Source organism: Panicum virgatum, chromosome 8K (assembly GCF_016808335.1).
Source record: "Panicum virgatum strain AP13 chromosome 8K, P.virgatum_v5, whole genome shotgun sequence".
In the NCBI taxonomy this organism is placed as follows: Eukaryota; Viridiplantae; Streptophyta; class Magnoliopsida; order Poales; family Poaceae; genus Panicum; species Panicum virgatum.
The window spans coordinates 37,884,984-37,900,565 of NC_053143.1; the positions used below are offsets into that span (position 1 = coordinate 37,884,984).

The following is a 15,582-nucleotide window of genomic DNA, read 5'->3' on the forward strand; positions in this document are numbered from 1 at the left end:
TCTGTGACGATACACGACTGTGCATGGATTGCGATACATGGTACCACATCGAAGCCTTTGTCAGACACGTGTGAATGCGTGGTAAAAATTTCGTACCGATCGACAAACGACGGGTGAGCCACCCATGGCCATGCAATGCAATTGTGGACCAGACCACTTGCCCGGCTGGCCCTGGTGTTGCTACTTTGCTCTGCATGCTTGTCGAGCATCTCTAGTTGTCTCCTATTCTCCTTCGTAATTTTCATAAACCCATGTGCACTGCTATCTAAAGGCTGAGTCCACCATATTGTATATATGGCCATGCTTAAACATTGTTTGAGCAAGTGAATGCACTGTATACATAGTGGAATTTGAATTTTGAATGTGAAAGGTGAGATAAAAGATCTGCTAGAGTCACCCTCAAAAGAAATAGATACCTTTTCTTAATAATCCCGCACTCTCCCAATAAGCCTTTCTTTTGCCAGATAAAAACTCACCATATCCAAGGAGGGTTGGGCCTTTCCCAGTTACGCGGCTGCTTGGTTTGATGTCTAATTTTAGCCGGTGACTAATTTGACCCCATTTTGATTTAAATTAAATTCAGCCAAATAATTTTTTTCTCATTCACACGACTTACTGTGACCCTAAATAAACCGTGTGATTGAGAAAAATATTATTTGCCAAATTTTATTTAGACTCAATCGTGCTCAAAATTGTTCTAAATTTATCCAGTCAAAGTTAGGCATCAAACCAAACAACCCCAATCAATCCCGTGCAACATTGGTGGAGCCAAGGCCCAGCCAGACAAAGTTTATGTGCGGGCTGTGCCCATCAAACATATATTAAAGTCTAGGTGCATATGCATGTTGATGAATCTAGACATGTATACAAACCACATGCATGTGAAAACAAACGAATCTAGTAGAAGGCTAGAACCTCATAATTTGGGACGTAGGGAGTAATAGTTAAATCTTAAACATTCGTTTGAGCTAATTACACTATTGAGTCTCTAATTGCAGCATTCTAGCAAAGGAACGCCGAAACTTTGACCCTCACGCCATCCCTGGTGGTGACTCAGGGGTGACCTGTCGCCTCCTCCCCAGCCTCGCCCCTAGACCTTGTCGGCCGCCGAGCCCCAGGGCCTCAGGTGGCAGTAGTGCCCCCTCTCCCCTCCTTCCTTTTCTCCCTCTTCCGCTTTCCTCCCTACCGGTCCTTCTAGGACTTGGCTTGATGGCGGCGATGGTCTTCTTCTTCCCTCTGTCTTGGTCATTCCTATGGCTGGCGGCAGCCCAGACCGGTGGCGGTGGGCTGGCTGTTGGCTTGCGTCGGTGCCGACCGGGATCCACGGCGGCAGCCTCCCCTCCCTCCTTAGATCTGACAGCAGTAGCTGGGCGGCTCTGGACGCGGCCCAGTGCCCGTAGCGAGGCCCATGATGGCGTGGCTTGGCGCCCGCAGCGGCGCTCCGTCCCTCCCTCCCTCTCTACCGGGGGCTCATGGAACGGGTGGCTCGTCCTGTCCCTCCTTCCTCCCCCTCTACTGGGGTCCGTGGCTCGGGTGGCTTGGCCCAATAGCGGCAGCACCCGAAGCCCGCAATGACGCTCTCTCCCTCGTTCCTCCCGCTGCATCAGGGTCCATGGCACGGGTGGCTCGGCCTAACACCGGAGCTGACTAAACCCCCCTCTCTCCCTTCTTCCCTCTTCTCTCTTTGGTCGTCCGTGGCGGTGTGGTCTCGACGTTGGTGGCCCTTGGCGGCGGATGGCCAGGTCATGGGAAGCAGCGCCCTTGGGTCATGTTGAGGCGCGCTCGGTGCCCTCTCCCTCCTCGGCATGGAGGAGGCCTGCTAGCGCTGGGCGCGCTCCCTTGTGTCTTGGGGGTCCTTGGTGTGGGCTCCCGGGCACTGTTGCATCCTCAGTCGCCTCCTTGCGTTATTCTCCTACCTTCTGCCGCCTTTCAAGCTTGGTCGATGCCCTCTCGCCTCGTTCGGTAGCTTCTTTGATCATTGTAACGCCCGAAAAATCACTCCCGATAATTTTCTCTATCTTTGTCCTAAATTCAAAATGAATGAATTTAAAATGTTTGTGTACAAGTTTGAGCTCTACAAGATTCTGTGGTCAACATTCCACAAAAATATTTCTCAAAATTCTATCCCGATATATCCCAAAATCATCTCCAAATAATTCCCTAAATTTAGAGCCTTTACTCCCTCCGAAAATCCTTCTCTAGAAATCCCCAAAAATATTCTCCAAATACATTTGGCCTGAAAGTCATCTCCAAAATATACCCTAAAGTTCCCCCAAAATATTGTAAAATTATTTCTACAAAGAATTCCTCCCAAAAATCTCAAGAAAAATCATTTCCTTTCCTTCACCTTTTCCCTCTCTATAACCTGTCATCTTCTTCCTTCCTCCTCCTCCCTCCTCTGTGCTACACGCTAGCACGCGTGTTGGCTCAGCCCTGTCACCTCCCCCTCGGAGCAGCCACCTTGTTGCGACCTTTCCGTTGCCGTCCTCCCCATCGCCACCTCCCTGCGAACATCACTGTGAGTGCACGCGAGAACTCAAACAGCCATGGCCGCCCCACTGTTCACCGTCGCCCCCTCACCGCCTATAAATACCACCCTAGGGCGCTCTCCTCCTCTACGCCGAGCTTGCCGAGCCGTCCCACTTCGCCTTCTACCTCCTCCAATTGCTCGCCCAAGCAGCTCGCGTACTTCACCGGTATCCATGGCCGTGGAGCAAAACACTCCACTCACAAGCCACCATAATCCAATTCCTCTGATAGGGAGCACCTCCACCACCCCCTCTACCTTCGCCCCCACTTCTTTCCCCGTCCCGAGCTCTCCACGGAGCTCCTAGGCGGCGTCAATGGCTGCCCATGGCCGACTCACCTCCGTCCCTCCCCGCATGCCTGGAAACCTTAGGATGGATTCACGTCATCATCCTCTTTCTCCCAGTATCCTTAGATTTGAAATTGGTGGCCGGGAGCTCCATTCCGGTGAAGCTCCGGTGAGCTTATGCTATCTCGGCGGCGGCGGCGTTGACACCCGACATTGAGCGCCCACGCCTGGGCCCCTTCTGCCCACTCCCTCCATCTCTTTCTGTTATGAAAGGTGGGCCACAGCCCCCCAAGGCCCACCACTCATACTCCCTTCCTCTCTCTTAGGCTGACCATAATGGATCGAGCAAGACGAGCAAAGGACGGAATCACGCTGTAGATGCACTATAGACAGAGTGGGAGGTGGGGTAGGGAATAGGGATGGGGTAGAGGATGCTCCCCCCCCCCCCCCCCGCTGTGGTCAGCCTAATCTTACATGTAGGCCCGAGGCCTCCACTTGGCTCACATGTCGGTGACTATGAAGTTCTATCCAGAAAACCTAAATAACCCCCAGACTATTACCATAGGTCTATTTTCACCCCTTAGCCGCTGGAATAAAATCAGCCCACCAGCAGTCTTTTGAAAAGTCTAAATCTACCCTTGAACTTTCGCAGAAAGAATAAAACTACCCCTAGGCCATATAAATTTCATATCTTCTCTGTTTAAACTCCGATTTTGATAATTTTTGTTCCTAAATTCCTCTAAATTTGTCCTCTACACAACCATACACTTTATTAAGCTGACCACATATTCTGAAATTCTAGAATTGCCCTTGCCCCTCTTTTTATTCATAGCTCCGCCATCCGAACCCCGATTCGAGCGATTCTTCCGCCAAACTTTACCTCATCACAAGACCTATCTACCTAGGCCCACTCCAACAGGCCCACCCCATCTATAAATATACCTCTTGAGTTACCACCCCATTCTCACACACTGACACCACTCGCACTCTCTCGCCCGATCTCGGCAAGCATTAGGCTCCCCAAGTGCCCTATTCGTTCCACTCCTCACATCAAGCTTCAAGTCGGTTGTTGGTTGACCACTGGTAAGCATCCCCATTCTGTCCCAAGAATAAGCCAGACTCATATCCAAGTGGAAGCTCCCATCCATCCTTCATGACCACTGGATTGCATTATTGATATGCTCGCTTGTATGTGTATTTGCTTGTTGTGCTTCGTTGAGCATCAAGAAGCCATTCCTCAAAGCTACTACCACAAGACGGAGGCTGGTGTGTTCGTGTTCATGGTCAAGAAGCTGGTTCCGCAAGTCCTCACTCTTTACCGGACAAAGCAACGACAAGTCCACTAGATCCCTTTGATGCATAAAATACCCAGTTTTATAAACACAACCACGAGCCATTTAAATATATCTCTATTGCATTATTTTGTTGAAAAGTTAAAACATGGTAGGATAACCACCCTAGCTCAGCATAGACTTTGCTACGCTTAGGAAAAGATATTATTTACTGTTTCATGTAAATGTTTATGAAAAATGATTTGAGAAACTTGTGTGGGGTTTTCAAAAGGGGAAAATGTTTATGAAACAGAAATGCGAGCGGTTATTATCGACGCTACATGTGAGCAGGATGGTGTTACGGTCCCTGGTTTGGTATGCCTGAATGGCTAAGGTTTCGGCGTGAAACGCCTAGGGAAACGACTAAGCTATGTTGGTTTATCCGTCCTCTCTCGTTTAAGGACCGAGTTGTTGTTTCATCTTGCCTAACTCTTTAAGTGCAACCACACGATATTTTATGTGGCAATACTTAATCTGAACTTGCAAGGAATGGCCATGTAGTTACTTGGTGGCTGGGGAGCATCGGAGGACCAGGGAAGGGGAAAATGTTTTAGCCCGGGTTAGGGCGAGGTGGTGGCCCTAGGGTCTCTGCAGTAACTGCCAGGTGAATGATTTCATGTTTCGGGTTAAGAGAGGATCAAACATGCAAGCTACATGTCATGAGATCCGAACTGGTAGGTAAAGTGCACAACTCTGCGTAGAGTCTAAAATTTATTTGAATAGTCAGTGTCCATAGTGATGGACGAGTTATGGATCGGTTCCACAACTAGAGAGTTTGTTTTGAAAAAGGAAAATGTTTTATTTAAAAAAGATTTGGTCTGATAGGTGATGCTGTGAGGCAGGATGGATGGGAAGTCCAGTGGTAAGTTTTTAAGAAAAAAGGAAAAAGAAAGTGGGATATCTAAAGCTTCTCTTGGATGAGAGGATGCTTTTACAAAAGAAAAATGTTTATAAATTAACCCCTGCATCTAAAATACTTTTGCTACAAATTACCTAAGCTCCACTGACTTAATGCATTTATTTCATCTCCCTGTCCATGGGAGAAGGTGGACTTACTGAGTACATTGTACTCAATCATTGCTTTGTTGTTGTTTTTTAGAGAAGAAGACCAGATCGAGTAAGGGTTATACCTGCACCAAAATTGCCTATGGCATTTGGGCCGTAGTGATGTTCCCGCTGCATATATTGGACTTTGCACTACAAGTCCTTCTATTGTTTTTCCTTATCGAGTGTGTCGTGGACCAACTCTTAAAGTTGATTGCCACATTAGGTCCGTCTCCAATCTGTAACTATCTGATGTATAAATGTGAGTACTAGCCTCCTGAGACTAGTATTTGTACACATTTGGGTCTCCAAAGGACTGGGGTGCTTCAGTCATGTTGGTGTCGGTCTCCTCTTCGGTGGTCGTTGCCATTGCGGCTCGCTGGGTCCTGCTGGGAGGTTGGTTAGCGAGTGAAAGCTTCGCTTGGCTTGTGCCAAGCCGATAGTGGTTGTGTGATGCATAGTTCTCCCTCCTGAGGGCACTATCGGTGCTGCCCATGCTTCCAGGGCTCCTCGGTTGAAAACTCAGTTCGTCCTGAGTTGTTCTCGGAAGGACGGATGATGACATCACTGCTGGCATCATTCCCCCTCCTAAGGGCGTCACTTTGTTGGAGCTGCCTTCAATTCTCTATCCGTTCGGCTTCGGATTGCTTAGAGTGGAGTTTGATGTCCGGCCGCGGCCTTAGTTAGCTTGCTGAGTTGTACCCGGTTTCTCTCTTCCCCTCTGCTTTCTCTAGTTGGTTATTTATGCTCTTGTGTGTTGTTTGTTTTCTTTTGTCTTTGTTGTAATCCCTTTTACTTAATGAAAAATGTGCTCTCCATACGTTTAAAAAATGATCGCTTACATATATATGGTTCAGTGAACATTAGTAGCGTACATCTAGGCTGGCTCCGCCACAACTATGCATGGCCCTATTCACTGCTCCATTCTTGCCAGCCCATCCCGCCTTTGTGTGCCTGCTGCCCGGTCTCTGGACGCCACAAGCCATCTTGCCTAGCTTCTGCATGTCGCTGCACCCTAACCATCCTCCTTGCACACCTTTGAAGTGGCATAGTACGGCAGAGGGGCTTGTGGAAGCCACACTATGATGCAAGGAGAGTTTGGGGGTTGGGGGGATGTAGAGGTTAAAAGGAAGGGATAAGAGGTGAGATGCCTGGAGGTTAAGCAGGAGCCATTGATTGGTAAACTATAATCTGTCTCTAGAGTCTAGACAATCATAAACTTCATTTTAAGCTATAGGGTCCATATTAAAGTCTTTCAACCTAAGTAGTTGTGTGTTGATGCTAGAATCTACTACATTTGTGTCGAAATATAAGGCGTGGACGCTCCCCGGAGCCATGGAGAAGATGAAGTCATGGATGCACTGGTTGTAGTGCTTCACAAGGCAATGTACCCGAGGAGGACCTCCACACAGTGGGTGATGCTCGAAGCAGGGGCGGAGACACGGAGGGGGCAGGCATGGGCCTGGCCCCCTACTGCTGATAATTTTGTACTAAAATTTTTTTAAATTCAAATGAAATTTAAAAAATTAGTACTATTGGCCCCTCCCAACGATGAAAAATTCAAGTTTCTGGCTTCCCCTGGCTCGAAGGGTCTCCTGGATGAGGGAGAAGGTGACTAATAGCTTGTAGGAGGCAACATGGTCGATGGCATGACGAAGGCGGTATGATGTCTGCCTCCGTGCTGACGTTGATGAGTGTGACCACAGCAGCCGAGTAGCCCTCGTCCTGCCAGGAGGGTGTCGACGAGTTACATCTATCATGGCGACGAAGTGACTGATGACGGGAAGGCCGAGGTACAGGACAACTGTCTCCTTCATGGCAGGCCTGATTTTGGAGAGAATAACGTTGTGGATGGAAGAGCATCATATCAATGCCACCAAAAGATGCCATTATTATAGGGCGACGGGACAGACACTTACAAATTGTATACCACTACACATATAGTGCTTATCTAGACCATCCAAGGAGTAGTAACGATGAACATTGAGATATGTACCAAGGACAGATGATAGACATTTACGTCAAATTATATACCATATATGTATTTCATACATATACATCGAAAGGATATATATCACATGCATGGGCCTCTTTGGGAATTCAAAATCATTTGAATCCCAACCACCTCCACTTGATTTTTACTGTTCATCTATCTCGGTTTCCTGCTCTCCGTGCTCCTCTCAGTCCACCTCGTTCGTTGCCCCTGCTACTGCGGTCGCTCTAGGGCCGCCGCCTCCTCCACCTCCACCATCCAATGCTGACGATGACAAAAGGAGGACAACAGGCGCTGCCGTCTCCACCATCCTCACCCACGCAAGCGCTGCCGCCTCCTCCTCATCGACACAGGTGTCGCCGCTGCCTCCTCACCTGCACAGTCACCACCGCCGCTGCCTCTTAGAGGTCAAGTGGACAAGTACCTTGACCTCATATATTATGATGAGCGATTGTCTATTGATGATTTGGAGGTTTTGCTGGTTTAGCATTCTTTGGTTGTGTGCTTAATCGGTTAAGGCTAATCGGAGGGTTGTGCTGCGTGTGTTGGTACTGTGTGTGGTGTGTTCTTGTCACGTAGGTGGCATGTGGTGCTTAGGGTGGTAAGTTGGGTGGATTAACCTATGCACTCCGAGGAGATGTGTGTTTTCTTAGTCTGTGGTTGCGTAGGTACACGGGCATCACGAGTTGACGGAGAGTTGCCGCGGAGGAGTCGTAACGATGGACTGTGCGGCGGTGGAGGGAGACCAGGACCGGGACTCGGGCCGGGCGATGCCGTTGGGCATCCAATCCTGGGCCAAGACGCAAGCACATGTGGAATGCGGGTTTGGTTGGTTTGGGCCTCAAAACCAACAAGAGGAGATGGCGGCGACATCGGCGAAGTCGAAGAGGAATGGGCACTATGGCCTTGGGAAGCCGAGGAGGAACGGGCGTCTAGGGCCTCAGAAGAAGCCAAGGAGGTATGGGCATCTAGGGCCTCAGGACGCTGAGGAGGGACGGGCGTCTAGGGCCTCGGGAACTTCACTGAGGAGGGACGGGCGTCTAGGGTCTTGGGAAACCTAGGAGGGACGGTGTCTAGGGCTTCAGCATGGAGGCTGGACATGCGTCGTGCATTAGAGGTTTTGGCAGTTTTCTCAAAATTGCCACCGGAGACGGTTTCGCAGTTTCCCCAAAACTATGACTTGGTGGCTCGAGGAGTCGGTGTATGTGGCGTCATCGTGAAGCTTGCATCGAGATGAAACAAAGTCGTAAAGGCGTCGTGTCCGTCTGATGAGAGATGGAAAAGTTGGATGGAATTACCCCCAGAGGGTATTTGGGTTAAGTACTTCATGTAAGGGCACTTTGGTCTTTTGGCTGAGGCCTATATATGTGTGGGCTGCTTGTGGCAGCCACTTCTCCTTCCCCCTTTGGAGAGGTCCTCTCATTTCGATTTGTGAGAGTTAGGCTAGGGTTTGGTGAGCAAGAGAGGGAGAGGCTCTTTGCTTGAGCTTTTTGCCATCCATGCTTCGATTGCTACACGGAGTGGCTTGTAATCTCACATCATAAAGTAATTCAAAGTCCAATTTCCTTCTCAATTTGTCTCCCTTCTCTATGTGCTGAAATTTATCCTTTTTGCCATTTTTGGAGCCATTTTCTTGTGATTTTCGAGTTCAATCTTTGGCTGGAAGTTAGGGCAAGTTTGTGGTGGATTTGGGGTGCTAGATCTTGTGCAAAATCATCGAGACAAGTCCTCCATATCTGCTGCACAAGATCTTCCCAGAAATTCCCTATTTTCCCTTTGATCTTGAGCTCTTTGGTGATTTCTTCAAATCTAAGTTTGAGCTCGTCAGTGCTAGTTAGAGACCTTGCTATGAGGTGGTATAACATATTCCAATCATGCATTGACCCCAGAAACCACTAGCAAGTGTTTGATTTCGTTTTCCCAAAATCAGTCAAAATCAATCCCCTTCTCTTGTGTGATTCATTTTGAGGTCAATCTGAGATCTTTTTCAGTGGATCTTTTTGGATTACCTCGTTCTTGTGATAGAGATTGTTTCCCCAAAGTTTCACATTTTCTAGACAATATTTCATTGAGGTTTGAGTCGATTTTGTGCAAGATCTGCTGCTGATTCTGCTCTCTGTTTTTACTGTTAATCTCCTAACGCCGGATGGTCTGGCATCCAAACCAACTTCAAATGAGCCCCAAATTTGTGGAGATGTTCACTGACATGTTATGAAGCTCCAGTTAAAATTGTATAATTTTTAAGCTCATTTGCTTAGGGTTTGAGATTTTTATTGAGGGGTTGCTCAGGCTGTCAGTAGAGCCGGACGGTCCAGCGCTTCGTCCGGTGTTCCGTCCGGTGATTATTTGGTGGCTCAAATCTCATCCAAATGATACGAAAATTTGTGGAGGTGTTCCACAGTGGGTCCTGAAGATTTAGTATTTTTTTTCAGAATTTATGGAATTTTCCAATTTGGGGTTTTGCTCTTCCTTTTGGAGAACTTTCTGCAGTTAATGCTGGACTGTCCTGGGCTAAAAGGTGGACCATCCGGCATACCAAACTTGCTCCAATTGAGCTTATTTTTCCTGAGCTCGGTCCCAACTCCCTGGTGAAGCTTTGGTAATTTCTGAGGAATGTTTGGAGGTCTTTTACTTAGGTTTTGGCTTCAATCTTTGCAACTTTGTCGCGCTGTGTCTGCTATCTCCAGTTGGCAAGTCCATTCAAGTTGGCTTTGGTTTTTGTGCATCCGTTGGTGTGAGTTTGAGTTCAAGAGCTTCCACCCTTGCCTTTCTAGCCGTATCCTAGGTAAGTAGCCTTTCTGTACTATGTTACCTTGCACGTTTGCTAGGAGAGAGGTTCGAGGTCGAATTGGGGCATAGGCCACGTTCTTGTTTGCAAGAATGTATATTGGCTCCCTATTCACCCCCTCTAGGTCGCCATTTCGGTCCTTCAGCCTCGCCATGACCGCCGCCGCCTTCCCTCCTCCTTAAGGTTGTCAGTATCGGAATACTAGATAGGATCGTTTTTGGTTGAATAGAATCGTAAGATCAGGATTCTACCATAGTATGGGGATCCTATGAAACTTATTTTTTTAATTTAATTTGACAAATATACCATATGAAAATTAATTTAGTAAATTACTCTTACTTAGCAGTTAATACATGCATATACGACTTCAAGTAGTCCCTCAGTAGTTTGTATCTCATGGTTGACTTTTATATGGGGCTACGCTTCAGTGACGTACTGCTCTACCGGCGGTGACTTGGAAGGCTATATACTAGCCCCACAAGACATGTACCAAATGACATGATGATTTGTCGAGTACCTGTACCGCTTGGTAGTCCACAACCTAGCTCCACAATTGATGCTACAAAGGCATATAACTTGCTTTTCTAGTATCGCACTTGTATTGGGATACTAAGGATACTAAGATACGTATCGGGATCCTACTTAGATACTACCAAAAAAGATACTACGTGCGTATCATTTAGTCTGAGTAGTATCGTAGTATCGTAAGATACCACGATACGTATCGAGATACTGACAACCCTGCTCCTCCTTTGCTATCGGATTCGGTGCCGCATCGCCTCCCTACGCCAGATCCAGCCACACGCCATGGTTGGTCACCTCCGCCGCTGGATCCTAGTGCTCCGTAGGCTCACTCCACCAGATCTAGTACCGCGCGGGCTTCCTTCGCCAGATCCAGTGCCTGCACCATGGCCAGCCGCCTCCGCTGCAGGACTCCATGTCCGGATGCCTCCGCCTCCAGTTCCCGCCGCCTGAGCATATACGCTCGCTCACCCTGCAGTCGACAGAGGAGTTCAGGAAGGTGGTGTTCGGGGGGCAGGTCACTGAGGAGGTCGACGACCCCAGGAAGATGTAAGTGAGATAGCCTCCGCGTCGCATGTTCATTACTGCTGTTAGACCTTAGCTGCATCCTCCTGCATGCTACATTTTTACTAGAAGTAAATTTTCTTTCAGTGTTTGCAAACCCTGATAGTGGATTCTATTTAGCAAAGTGGAACTGCAAATTTGATCGACTAAATAGGATCTAGAGGTTCAGCATAGTCGCCACATGATCATTTCATTGGAAATACAGTTAATCTCGTCTTGTGTTCTTCTGCATTCTTAAACAACTTTTCGTGAATCAAAATGTGTGAGGATCAGAATTCTTGTGATGTTCTTTCTTAGCTATTCAGTAGTACAAAATGTAGATCTAGCATTTGAGGAGAGTCTCAATGCTCACAACTCACAACGAGAACAATGTGAGATTGAATTCTTTTTTCTAAAAATAGTTTGACTCGGTTGGGGTTCTCAAAAGTTCAGATGCCCAACTTTATATACCATGAATCAATTTAGTTTTAACCATAAGTGTACTTAATTGTTTCTTAGTTCGTATTTTACCTTACCAAATACCAATTCTTCACATGGCATGCTTGGTACTGGTACCAATACTCCGGCCTGACAGGTTGAGGGCACGCTAGCGGCTGGAAGAGTAGGGGCGGAGCTGCGCTCAGTGGCCTGATGAGGATGGGCTGCGTCATTGGCTCCTGACCCGGCAATGACACAGGTGCTCGCTCTACTTCCCTTTTTCTTTCCATTTTGGTGAAGAACAAGACAAGGGTATGCATCCATGCTTACATGTGAGATTTAGACGGCACTCAATTAATTGTTCCATGCTTCCATTTAGTTTAGTTTTTCCCTTTGTAAGTTAGACAAAGTGACAAACCATATGCTTAGCTTGAACTTTGGTAATAGTATGAACTGTATTTGTGTGGTTCTTGGTTCTCCCAAGGGCAAGCATAAGCATACATGCTTACCTTTTTGTGAACTATGTTGTATGGCTGCTTTGTTACTTATTCCTACCCATGGTTGATGCCTTTTTGTTGCACATTGAGAATGAATTGATTCAGAGATAAGCTATGGGTACTCTCCTTTGCTGATTTATTCAGTGCTTGGTGCTACTGATTTGACAAAAAAAAGGGTATGGCTGATAGTAAGAGGAAAATTGTATGCTCTCATTTCTCATTTCCATTAGGCCTGATTGGTTAATTCAGGTGTGTACTGATTCCTGAAACAGCGTGTTAGAAACGATATATTTGTTCCAGGACGAATTAGAATGCACCAAAGCAAGTATATATATGTTCTGCAAATAGGTACAGATCAAAATTTCATGTAATTTCCTGCATCTGGGAAACTAACTAAATTTCCCTTGAAAACTAAGGAGGTTAAAGTATAACTGGTTTCCATTGTGCTAGCTACTAACAAATGAAAGACGGTACAGAATGCACTCACAAGTCACAACTCCATATGGATGTTCTTATTTTGCAATTATTTGTAGGGTGTTGAAAGGTACACAACATTATTCTAATTAACAAATAAACCACCCACATGATCAGGTTGTAGATTGTGGATGAATACTGTGCCAGTTGATATTTGCCATTGTACATTAAAGAACAGAGTGATGTGAACAGATAGCTACATCTGTTCATATCTAGAATGATATGAGTAGAGTTGTTTGTCATTTAAAAATCAAATTTACGAATGCTTAATATTTAACATTGCTAGGGTTGTAGAGTTGATCCTGTACCTAGAGTTGTGTCTGATCTCTATGGATAAAGTATGGTTTAATTGGATGATTTGTACTATCAATAATTCTCAATATTTCTGGTGAATGCGTGAACACTTGTGGCTGAGTGGCTGTCCTGAATCAGGTAATTGCAAATCACCACCCTTACAAATTCACATAATTAGCTCCTATTGTACTTTCCAAATCAATTATGTACTTTGTTCTTGATTTGTCCATGTCATTGTGTTGCAAAAATAACTGGTTTTCGATTTTCGCTATGAAGTTTTAACTTTCCAAAAATCAAATATTAGTTGTTGTACGGAATGATTGAGGCTAGTTGCATGACTTGAGATTTCTCTGGATGTACTTGTTATGCGGTTGCTATATGGAAGACATATTCTAGTTGTATGTTATTGGAACTATTGTTTGTACTTAAGTGTACATATTAATCTATCCAGAATCTATATGCTGGACAAATTGTAGGTGTATGCTCTGCTCAGTCTGTCTGAACCATGGAATGAATGTTCTGATCTATTGTTTTTGGGAGCAATGTGTATGATGAGTTTTCACTGAGATTGATCAAGAAACTAAGAAGGGATATTATAAAAACCCTTGTTTAATCATGAGGTTCTTGTTTTGTGAAATACAGAATCTGAGATGGAAAAATAGTCGAACTGAATCAATACTTGCCTTCTTTAATCATGTCTGCACTTGAATCAGATGCAACACAAGGATAAAGTTAGCATACACTACAAAATGACACCCCCTTTTGCATGTGTTGCTAAAACACCATATAAGCGTTGGCAAGGTCTATACCAATGCATGTATTATGTGTTGCAATATCTGGTGTTGCAAGAGTCTATTGCTACACATATATATGTGTTGGTAAGTGGTGATAATAAGCGTTGCAAACTAGCAACGGATATTTTAAAGCCACTCCAACACATATGTATGCGTTGCAAGCAGAATTCCGGTCAGTAAATGATGCGTAAATTTCAGTTTTTTGTTGGACTTATTATTCTTTATGGATATATAAACAATAAAAAAACAAATTGCAATTCATTAAAGCTATGAACCAATTTCATTCAAAATTTAATACATTATATTGTGCATACATCAACACGACGCAATTGTTCATACACTACAGCCAGCTGGAACCATGATGACACGTTTTCCCAATACAATAAAAATGAAATGGCCGATATACTGGCATACTGCTGTCAACTACTGTTTAACTTTTCAAGATCTGACGCACTTCTTTGAGTACCCATTTGCACGCTGCAGCTTTATCCTTTGAATCATGGCGTGATGTGTTGACAAAATCATCTTTAAAAATTGATTTGCTTATTATCTGTGAGCAAAAATAAAAGGTAATAAGAACAACATAGCACTGCATATATGTTTGTAGATTGCAGATATAAGAAAGCCGTTTCTACATTACATTTGAATTGTAAATAATATTTCCACTCTAATTGTCTGATTCAAACATAAATGAAGGAGGTTCTCGCACCTTTCTCTGGATTTCAAAATACATGACGCATCTTCTTAAAGCTGCCAATCTCATCTGCCAAAAACACCTGAAACTGAATATCCATCAAACCTTAAGCATCTCTCAGCCTCTTACATATTTTCATAAATTCCGAAATAAATATGATATGGAAAATATTAGTGCAAAATAAAATTCCTATATCTCCGAGAAAAAATTGAACATGGTAGGCGTGATTAAAATTTGAACATATTGGTAAAACATTTTTACGAACAGGTTTTCTGTGAGCAGATTATTGAAATGATAAATAACTGAATCAGAAGGGGATCGGAGGCAGGATGTGACCTTGTAGATAAGGGGAATAGCGTCTGGTTATTGACGAAAACGACATAGAAATTGTTGCTACAACCTGAGGAAGCAAAAAACATATTAACTTATCCCTTGGTAAATTGAGCGGACGAGAGAGGTAAATACCTCAGGGATGCTCGTGCTTGAGGAGAGATGCAGCCATGCAAGTCTGAGTCACGTATACACACATTAGAGAGAATCGCAGATCGAGGGTAAAATATTGATGCGCACATACAGGAGAACATCGATACTAACTTCTATTAGATCCTTCCACAACCGCTTGCCAAATCTTCAATGCCGAGGGACGGGACGAAGATGCCGTCGAAGACAGGAGGCCAGGAGGGTCTCGGTTGATCCTCGAGTGCGGCGGCTGCCGCGGTGGAGCGGTGATTATGAATCCCTAATCTCCTGCGCGGGCAATTATTGGCCGCTGGGTGTGGACTCGTGGGCCAAGTGGGTGAAGTTATATTTCAGTCAAACGAGATGGTGGCCTGGTGGGCGCGGGGGGATGCGGGTCAGGCTGCAATGGATCCGGTTTGCGTTGCCAGGCATGTGTTGGGACAGGGGGGTTCGTGTAGTAGTGATAATGCAATATGTCTAAGCTTCATGTGTTGACATGTGGTATTCTGATAGTACTATGTAGTTAGAAAAATACTTGTGCTGTCGAACTTAATATTTTGTGCCTCTGCCAGCCTGTTCACTATTGTTTTTCTTCGTTGGCATTGGAATACTTATACTTCATTTTGATTGTGATTATGCCTATCTATGCGGATCCGGCGGACTGTCGACGCCATGGTCACCGCAGGTGCACGTGGGCAAGTATGTGCGGTACACTCCGAAGCAAGTGAAGATGCTGGAGCGCGTCTATAGTGAATGCCACAAGCCTAGCTGGCAAGCAGCAGCACATCAGGGACTGCCCCATCCTCAGCAGCATCAAGCCCAAGCAGATTAATGTATGGTCCCTGCTCGATTTGTGAGCTTCCTCACCTATTCTGCAAGTTCCTCGCCTGGTCCGT

General features: G+C 45.6%; 1 long non-coding RNA gene across 1 annotated transcript; it reads right to left on the bottom strand.

The window, feature by feature from the left end:
• Positions 1–13,772: 13,772 nt before the first annotated feature.
• LOC120646290 lies at positions 13,773–14,737 on the bottom strand. Its single transcript, XR_005664359.1, has 4 exons — positions 14,693–14,737; positions 14,564–14,627; positions 14,243–14,315; positions 13,773–14,083 (listed from the first exon to the last, which is right to left on the bottom strand). It is a non-coding gene; the product is annotated as an uncharacterized LOC120646290 (long non-coding RNA).
• Positions 14,738–15,582: the final 845 nt, after the last annotated feature.